We start from the raw sequence: 9,077 nt of genomic DNA, 5'->3' as shown, positions 1-9,077 counted from the left end.
TTTTCTAAACCGCATGCCTCCGGGACAAAACGGGAATCCGCGGAGGTAAGAGCGGCATCGAAATGCGCACATCTGAGTCCATTTGGACTGTTGGCGTTTTGTCTTTGCCAACGGGCGACACAGTGCAGATAACCCGTGCCGCGTTTTTTGTTTTTTTTTTGTTTTTACATTCGCCCCCGCTTTTTTGAGGTGTGCGTGTGCTGCGTGTGTTGCTAGAAAAGTATGCCAATTATTGAGTTTCTACGGGTATGTATAAGACACAGAAACAATGCAATAATATTTTTGCACATCATGCTCATAGATACTATTGGCGTTATTTTGGAAGAGTTAAAATATCGAAGATAGCATTTTTTTTTTAAATTGATTTGCAAAAGTATGCATATTTAGTAAAATGCCTCGATTTGAGCGTTTCTCGTCAACTTTTCCTGCTAATCAGGACAACAATATTTATAGCCAAATAGAGGACAACACGCTGGCAAAGTTTAAAAACGGGCTTGAATAAATGCGGACAAAAAAAAAAAGTTAAAATTTGGCAGTATTGCTCAATGTGCCGTCGTCTGTGCGATTTTTTATTTCAAAATAACGACGTCGATACGTAGTGACAAATAATTTGGGTCAACCATCCCGATACGGGCCAGCAGCCACAACACATTTTCGGGGAGAGCTGTCTGAAATGCTAATTCTGCTAAATCCACAGACAACGCTTCAGATTGAGCAGGTGTTTCTGACTTGTTTTCTTAAAGGTAACTTTGTTTTTTTTTTTTCCTAAAACAAAGACCGGTTCCGTTTTTCTGGGCATTGAGGCAGCAAGATGCATTTTTCTGGTCAAAATTAAAAACTGTCACCGGACACGGTCGGCCGTTCTTATCTGAAGACAGAGTCGTCCTAGAGAAAACTGCCGCGGCATAACATAACAGAACTGCATGTATATTTGACGCACAAATATCAGTAATCTAGGTGGCCTCTTTACGTTTTATTTATGTAGAATACGCTTGCAACATAACATTTTAATGCTTTCTTTTAGTGGGTAGAGGAAAATCGGACCCTTCAAGTAACATATTTTTGTAGATTTACTTTTTCGAGTACAAAAGAGGGATTTTAGTAGTGGAGGAGAAGTAACCAAACTTAGGAACGACTATAGAGACACGACAAGAAATGTAGAAACGAAAACTGGTGGTCAGTCAAGTGCAAAACAAGCACCCAGGAGATTTTATTCACATTGCGCGGTCGCATTTTAATATTGCAATAATGAAATTCGTCTAAATTTGGAAAATAGACGCAAGTGGAAACGTTCTCAATTGAAAAAAACGCATGTTGTTCCTTTCCTCACTCAGAATACTGTAGCGGGGCTTCGTTCTTCCTCCACAACCCCAACACAGTGACGACGATAACGAGTTAATGTTTCAAAGGCCTGCGCATAGAATGATAACATCATGTCCCTTGATTGCAGATTAGCGCAGTCTTCAGGCACGGGTCCGCCCAAGTTGAAGGACTGGAGGCGGTCACAAACTGGAGTCGATAAGACTGTTCGCCGAGCCGACCAAGTCTTGCGCTAGAACGTATAAATAGCAGATTGGTTAAAAGCAGAGTCAATAATTATGTTCAATGCAGGACACCAAGTAACAGTTGCGAGCTTTCAAGAAAATTTCAAACTAGGTAATGATAGCGACGTACTTCGTCCCTCGAACACATCCGAATCTGGAAGCAATCTTGTTACAATAGAAGCTATACGTTTATTCAGTGTGTGGTTAGCACCAACCTGAAGTACACAAAGTGATTCTCAATCGATCGTGGCAATCGCACCATTCTGATAAAGGGAAAATGTACATCACTTGCGACAGAAATCATAACTGAATGGGGACGTCATAAAAAAAGTTCTTACCTCTTGATTTCGGTTTTCTTCGGGAAGGCCAGCCGACTGACATATCGCGACTGGAAAGTCTAGGCCTTCTAAACCAATAACGACCACAACAGAGCGGTCGTGCGCGAACAGCCGTCACCGCCGGACGGACAACATATCGGCGTTCAGAGTTCTCCGAATCCTCCGGAGAAGTCACTCCCCGCGAACATTTACCTACCGCACGCAGCACGCCGCACCCCTCTAGCCCCTCGGGGCGACTGCCGGCCGCGGCCCGCCGCCACCGCCGCCGCCGCTGCCGTGGGCGACTCGGCACGAGCCTCACAAACCCGCGAATCCGCTGCGAGCATCGAATGCGACGTCATCACGTGTCATTTACGTCACCCTACCGAAGGAGACGTGAAGCGCCGTCCGCGTATTTCTCGGGGCACGGAAGCACTGTGAAGGCTGTCACTAGCGGCGTTTTGGTTGCGTTTCGACTACACTGAAGGAAATTCAACTGTAACGAACCAAAATGTGGTTTACCTTCTTTCCCGAGGAGTTTTAAGGGACACGAACTCTCATTTCGTTGCTAGACCCAGATACGTTACGCACTCATTCGCCTCGGAGGGAGAGCGCCTTTTCACGCCTTCGACGCGCGCGCCATCTGGATTCTTGAAAAGTTCCTATCGGAGGTGAAAATCGAGGAGCGCTCCAGATCGAAAACTGTTTCCGTTGACTTTGTGAGAGAACTCGCGGAAGAGATAGGCAATGGACGTATATGGAGCACTTCATCTGACGCTAGGAATAATGGTACGTCAACATCAGTCGATTTTTTTTTTCATGACATCACACCTAAATCAGTCTGAAGCGCGAGACACATGGACGGCAGAATCGTCCGATCCGGCAGTCCGAACGCCGCTCCGAATTGCCGTATACGCGACAGTTGGAGACACACGCTTCCGACTTTGCATGCGACACGACGATCCGTTCGGCTCCGCCCAGGAGATCCAAGCACTCCAGCGGAGGTTCGCGTTCATAGTTCTCTGGTCCCAGATTGACGGTTTAGCATGCACGAGCGACGTTAGAAGCTCGTTCTCTGCTGGGGCCATCTATTTCGAATGGGGCAGCGGGATCCACGCGTCCGGCTTCCCGTCGCCCGTCCGTTTTTTTATTTTTCCGTGTCTCCGGTTTACGATGGAAGTTCTTCACCAGCTCGCCTGTGCTTTTACCCTTTCTCCGTTTTCTTATTCGTCCCGCCAGACCCAGTACGTCATCATGACGTTCGCGCTAGCTGTGTTGTCATTGGCTGGACGCATCCGACAATCCGTCCGCCGTGCGAAACTATCTGGCGCGTTGGACGCACGTCGGACCGCCGATCCGTCGTCTGAAGCGACCAAATGTTTCGGATCAGGCAGTCGTATTGCCGGATCGGACGTCGGATCGGATGGATTTTCGCGCATGTGTCTCGCGCTCCACGTGCTAAATCGTCTTTGCGATATAAACATTAGGCTAGTCGGTTTATTTAATGTATTTTAAGAAACTGTATACCGTGCTTGGTCTCACTTCGGTAGCCTTTCAAGTGATTTATTGATATTATTTAGATATCCAGTTCAAATCCCTTAATCTAGGTTTACAAAAATGTCGCCCTAAAAAAAAAAATACGGTTAAAAAACTTTTTAGTCCGTCATATGGGCCCATAAGCAAACCAGATTTCTAGAAACCGTAATATAAACCGGAAATAACCAGTCCGGAAACCAAACCGTAGTTGGTCGAAACGGAAGCTGAACCGTATCTGGCCAATCCGTAGAGCTTCACCGGAGTGGGTCTAATCGTATATTAAACCGTATTAGGCTGACCGCTTCATGTTGCATATCAAATCGAAAAGTTCCGGGATAAGAAAGTTGCTCTTCTCTGGAGATACGCTGATGGAGGGGCTGCTATGTTGTCTTTGCAGCGGCGCACAGCAAACAACTCAACAATCGCGAATATTTTCAAAGCCAGGAACACCTAGCCGCAGTTCCCTAGCTGTGACGTCTTTGGAAGGCTGCACTGTGTTTAGAGGAAAATGCAACGTTGGTCACGGTGTCTAGTTAGAGTTATTCTATTGCTATGCTGGTAGGATCTATCGCGCCAAGTTCTACCTTTCTCCAGCATTTGGCTCTCGTAGGAACGCCGAGCTCGTCAAAATAACCCCAAGGTGGAAGCGTAAGCGCTTTTACGAAAGCATTGTAGTAAAGATGTTCTTTCTTCGAGATTGCGCCGGGACCCGACGACGGAGGCAGCTGATGGTCGCTGACGGAAAAATAAACCAGACAGGTCTCGGGGGTATGGGGAAGAAAAAAAAAAAACACGTCTATTTACAAGTGAAGCTAATATTCGAATCTCCTGCAAAAGGTTACCGCACGTGCTGTCCTCGTCTTCTTCTCTTCTCAAAACGTCCCCTGCCCCAGCTCGCAAGAGCGTCGCCAGTTCACCCACACACAGGGGCACACGTGCAAACGCCAACAGGCAATGGAAAGAAAAAGAAGCTCCGTCCTGTTCCCGCGTCCACTCACGGTGATGGCGGGGCCGATTCTCACACCTCCCGACTAAATATATTTTTTAGACCCGAAATGTCAAAAATAATATATATAACATCTAAACTCAAACGCGAACGCATATCAGTCACACCTTGCACAGAGTTTGTGACTCGACCCGCAAGAATCCAAACTATAAGAGAAATTTCCACCAATATGCAAATCATATGCTGGTAAAGTGATTCTTACTGTGCCCTCCAAGGCTCTACTACTACTGTGACTAGCCTTGTGTCCGCGCTCGTAATATACACTTAATGAAAGCAGGTACTTAAAGAAACCAAAAGAAACGTTACATGTATAAGGCACACATTCGTGAAGAAAATAGGAAGAGAAAAACTGTGTTCGTTGTCCCTTCTCGCGATGAACTTTAACAAATCTAGTTGAGTCATTAAAATCTTCCAAAGGATGCTCTTACACTGTCCCACAATACGTTCTACCATGCCCTTGGATAAGCTCCTCGCCGTCGGCGCACAGCCACGGGTGTCGTCGAGGGCCCTCAGGGAGGCCTCCTTTTCGGAGGGCACCACGAACGGCTGGTAGCGGTCCGACAGGTGGTCCCGCTCCTCTTATACGTACTCTTCCACCGCGTTCTTGGCGTCCACCCACTTTTTCTCTATGCGGTGCGTGTGGACCATTTAAACCTTGCGCTCCACAAGATGGTCCATCTCGAAGGCGCTCAGCTGCGGCACCCGGACCTCCACCGGAAGCTCCGTGGCCTTGGCCTGCTTCTCTTTTGGGCTGGGCCGGTCCTCCTTCTTGACGGGCTCGCCCTCGGCCACTTTGTCGGGGTCTCCTCCCTCGGTCGGGGGTGCCTTTTCGCCACTCGCCGCCCCCGCCACCGCTAGGTCGCCATCGTTTGCACGCCCAGCACTTGCCTGTCGACCGTCGGGCTTGCGGTCCACGGCCGAGGCGGACACCACCGAGAAGATACCGCGCAGGTTGAGACGCACTTTCACCTTGATCTTGGATGCCCCGCCCTGGGCCGCGGAGACAACCTTGTTCCCCGTAAAGCTGACCAGCTGCAGGTCCGGGTGGGGCACCACCGCCTCCTGCGGGTACCTGGCCTCGAGGTTGAAGGGCTTGCCCCGGGAGAAGGTGAGCATCTTGATGAAGGGCAGCTGGTGCCAGCGGGGGTACACCTCTGCCTGGCTGTCCTCTCCCTTGACCATGTCGTAGCACAGCTCCATGGGGTAGGGCTGGGCATCCACCACCGCGAAGTCCAGCACCTTTAAGATGGGTGACAGCCTGGCACACTGCAGGGCCCCGCTCCGGGCCACCGCCTCGTCCTGGTGCAGTATCGTTGAGGGCTCCCGTTGGAACACCTTGCGGACCAGCTGCTTGACCGCCGGCACCCGGGTGCCGCCCCCGACCCGCTCCACCGACTTCACGTCCGGTGGCCACAGCCCGGCCACCGTCGGCGCCCACGCCATGGTGCGCTCGGCACGCGCTAGCAGCTCGGTGGACATGGCCTCGAAGATCTCCCGCTTCACCTTGCCCGCAACGTCCCGGTCGTTCTTGGAGCACTCGACGTTGAGCGGCAAGTCGTGCGGGTTGGCACACATCTGGTTCTTGAGCTTCTCGCATTCGGTGATGAGGCGCATGAGGGCGCACCGGTTGGTGGCCACGTCCAGCTTGTAGCGCTCCATGAACTCCTGTACAAAGTAGCGCACCAGCACCATGCCGGAATCGCGGCCCCCGACTCCATCGAAGGTGGTGGCCAGTATCTTGAGCCGATCCTTGTTGAAGGCCACCAGCGCCACATGGAGCACCGAGTGGGCCATGTCCACGAAGGTCCCCACGCGCACCTTGTCCTCGGGCAGGTCGTTCTTGTAGAAGCCGAAGCTGAGCGCCACAGTCGTTGTCTGCGACCTCACCACCTTCGTGAGTAAGCGCGTCTTCAACTTCACAAACCATCGGTTCCAAGTCAACCCTCCCGCAAGCCAATTTTAGACTGTCGTAGTCATCGGACGTCAACAGCATGTCTATGCCGTTAACCAATTTTTCAATGACGGCGCACAAGAGCGGCACCTCCCGAGGAACGTACTTAACGTAGCTTGTGGGAAGAGTCATCGGTATATAGCGCAGAACGGTGCTCACGCTGTTCCCGAACGCCCCAGTCAGTGTCACTCTTCCGGACGACCCCTCCAGTTCAGGCGCCACCCCATCACGCACATCGCTAATCTCCGCTCCGGAATCGATAATCGCCTGCACTATCCTCGGGCCGCATTTCACCTCCACTCTCCGCAACTCAGCGCGCGTACTGTTCTGATTGACGCTTATGTCCTGGGACATACTCTGTTGAGATGGTGTCAAATTTGTTGAGATCTTACCCACCACGGAGTTATTTCCTTCTCCATCTGCCTTCTTCCGTGGACAGTCACGAGAAAAGTGTCCTATTCCCTTGCAGTTGAAAAACTTCACTCGGGAATTGTCAGGTTTAATGCCCTGCCTTGGGTTTTCGTGTTTCTCCTCGAGAGAAGTGGCCTTTGTTGCGTCGTATGCGTGCCTCTCAGTGCGAATATCAGTGCGATTAAGTCTTCAAGAGATTCAATCCTGCGGCTTCTAGCATAATATTCGAAGCAGCTCTCAGCCCGAGTCGCAAACTGAGTCCAGGACTCTCTTTCCATTCTGGTGGCTTTAAGGAAGAGCCTCCTGTACTCTGCCGGCGACAATCGGAACTCTAATAGAACCCGCTCTTTTACTGCCTTATATTCACTTGCCTCCCCCACGGGCAGCCTATTCACCAGAGCACCCATGCGCTCCGTGAAATAGGGTCGCACCAGGGATCCTCTCAGCCGCTCAGGGACTGCATACGTCTCGAAGACGTGTTCTACACCGTCAAACCAGCTCGGCACTAATATTTCGGACGACGGCATAGAAGTCAGTACTCCTTTCATCAATCTTGAAAAGCTTAAAACTTCATCTCGGAGGTTGAACTCCATGCCGCCTCCACTGGCTCGCGTTTGGTTCCCTGAGCGTAGATGTTCTAGCTCTAGCTCGAGACGTATTAGCCGTTCTTTCTCCCTCACTAGTTCTATCTCCTTTTCAATTAAGCTGTCTGATCGGAATCCTCCGTTCCCCTCCCCTTGTGTCTGCGAGTTTGTCCCTAATCCACTCGAAGGTGACGATTCACCTGGCCCGTCAACATCCCTATTCCGACCCCTATTCTGCTCTGGCGTTAGAACCGGCATCCGCCGCTCTGCACTGCCTGTATCCATGGCGGGCACACGTCAAAGAATCACCTTACCGTAGGGTCAACGACTGCCGCTGGATCACAGACGCAGCCCGCTGCTCAGAATAGTCAGGCACGAAAATGATGTCCGAGCTGTAGACTCAGGCGTTCCTCGCTGGAATGGGACGGCATCAGGTCCAAGCAGTGTTGTACACGTTCCTCAAAAAGAGGAACGAAAGGTCGTTCCTCGTTCCTTCAGATTTTTGGAACGCGTTCCCGTTACAAGTTCCATCTGAGAGAAAGGAACTCGTTCCCGTTACTGTTTAAAAAATGTAACGTATCGTTCCTTATACGTTACATTTGTATTTTTGCTAATTACAATATATAATTAGATCAAACAAAGTTTGTTATCTATCCCATCAAATGGCAACATAGAAATTTGGATGCCGTGATGGAAGGGCACCACGAGACAAAAAAAGAAAAGGAAAGCTGAAGCAAGGTTCTATTTGTTGATTTATTCATCTTTAAAAATTCCAGCGTTTTGCCATATTCATGTTTCTGGTGGGCGATTCAGACGAGCCAAATGTACTATTAGCCGGGAAATAGTAGCGGGGTCAATTTTATTATTCTTTATTAGAGGGTTACCCCACGTTGCACGAGCGTTTTACAACCTTCTACGTTTCAATCTAACAAAGTTCCTTGTTGGAACTTAGTAAGAGTTGCTTTTCGATGTTGCTGTCCGCAAGACGAGCCCGCTTTTTTGTCAGCACTTCGTTGGCAACGCTAAACAACCTTTCCACCGAAGCACTTGAAGGCACTGCCGTGTTGTACTTGAGGAAAAGGCGGTGCAATCCCTCGAAGCTTTTCATCTGCGACAGCGGGTGGTCGACTGGCACCAGCAGGTACCGCGACAGTTCGTCTTGAGCTTCGGGCTGAAGGGTCTGTTGCCCGAACGAGAAAAAATCTTCTGGTGTTGAGGAGACGGCAACATCTGCCATGGCACCTGAGGTCACCGAAGCTAGCTCTGTCTTGAGGTAGTTGGACGCTTTGTCACGCATAGAACCATCTTCAATCCACGAGAGCTTGAACCTTGGAATCAAGCAACTGGAGATCACTAGATCTCTCTTTCCTTTCAAGTGTCCAAACCTGTGATTCCTGACAATTAATTAGACGGGCAACATTTTGAAACACATATTCTGTTTCGCTTACCTCTTCTCAATGCCGGTGAGAACCGAATTTGCGAGGGGACTGCAATATGCAAGTCCTTTCATGGCCTCGTACTTTATTCGTTTTTCAAGGATGGCCAGGGTAGGAAGCAGATAACCAATGAACATGTGCTCCTGTCGCTGAAGGACGTCCAGCGCACAGGAGAGTGGCTTCATGACCTTTTGCATGATGAAAAGTGGAGGAATGCATTATTTCAAAACTCAAGGAAAACATGCAAAATACTAACAAAATACCAATATTACCAAAGATGCAATATATCGGG

The 9,077-nt window shown here is 49.8% G+C and overlaps 1 pseudogene; it reads right to left on the bottom strand.

The window, feature by feature from the left end:
- Positions 1–4,827: 4,827 nt before the first annotated feature.
- LOC8031731 lies at positions 4,828–6,708 on the bottom strand (annotated as a pseudogene).
- Positions 6,709–9,077: the final 2,369 nt, after the last annotated feature.

Source organism: Ixodes scapularis, unplaced genomic scaffold, assembly GCF_016920785.2.
Source record: "Ixodes scapularis isolate PalLabHiFi unplaced genomic scaffold, ASM1692078v2 PGA_scaffold10__122_contigs__length_95168666, whole genome shotgun sequence".
NCBI classification, from domain to species: Eukaryota; Metazoa; Arthropoda; class Arachnida; order Ixodida; family Ixodidae; genus Ixodes; species Ixodes scapularis.
Note: the sequence above shows the minus strand (reverse complement) of the source record. Positions and strands in the feature narration are given on the sequence as shown.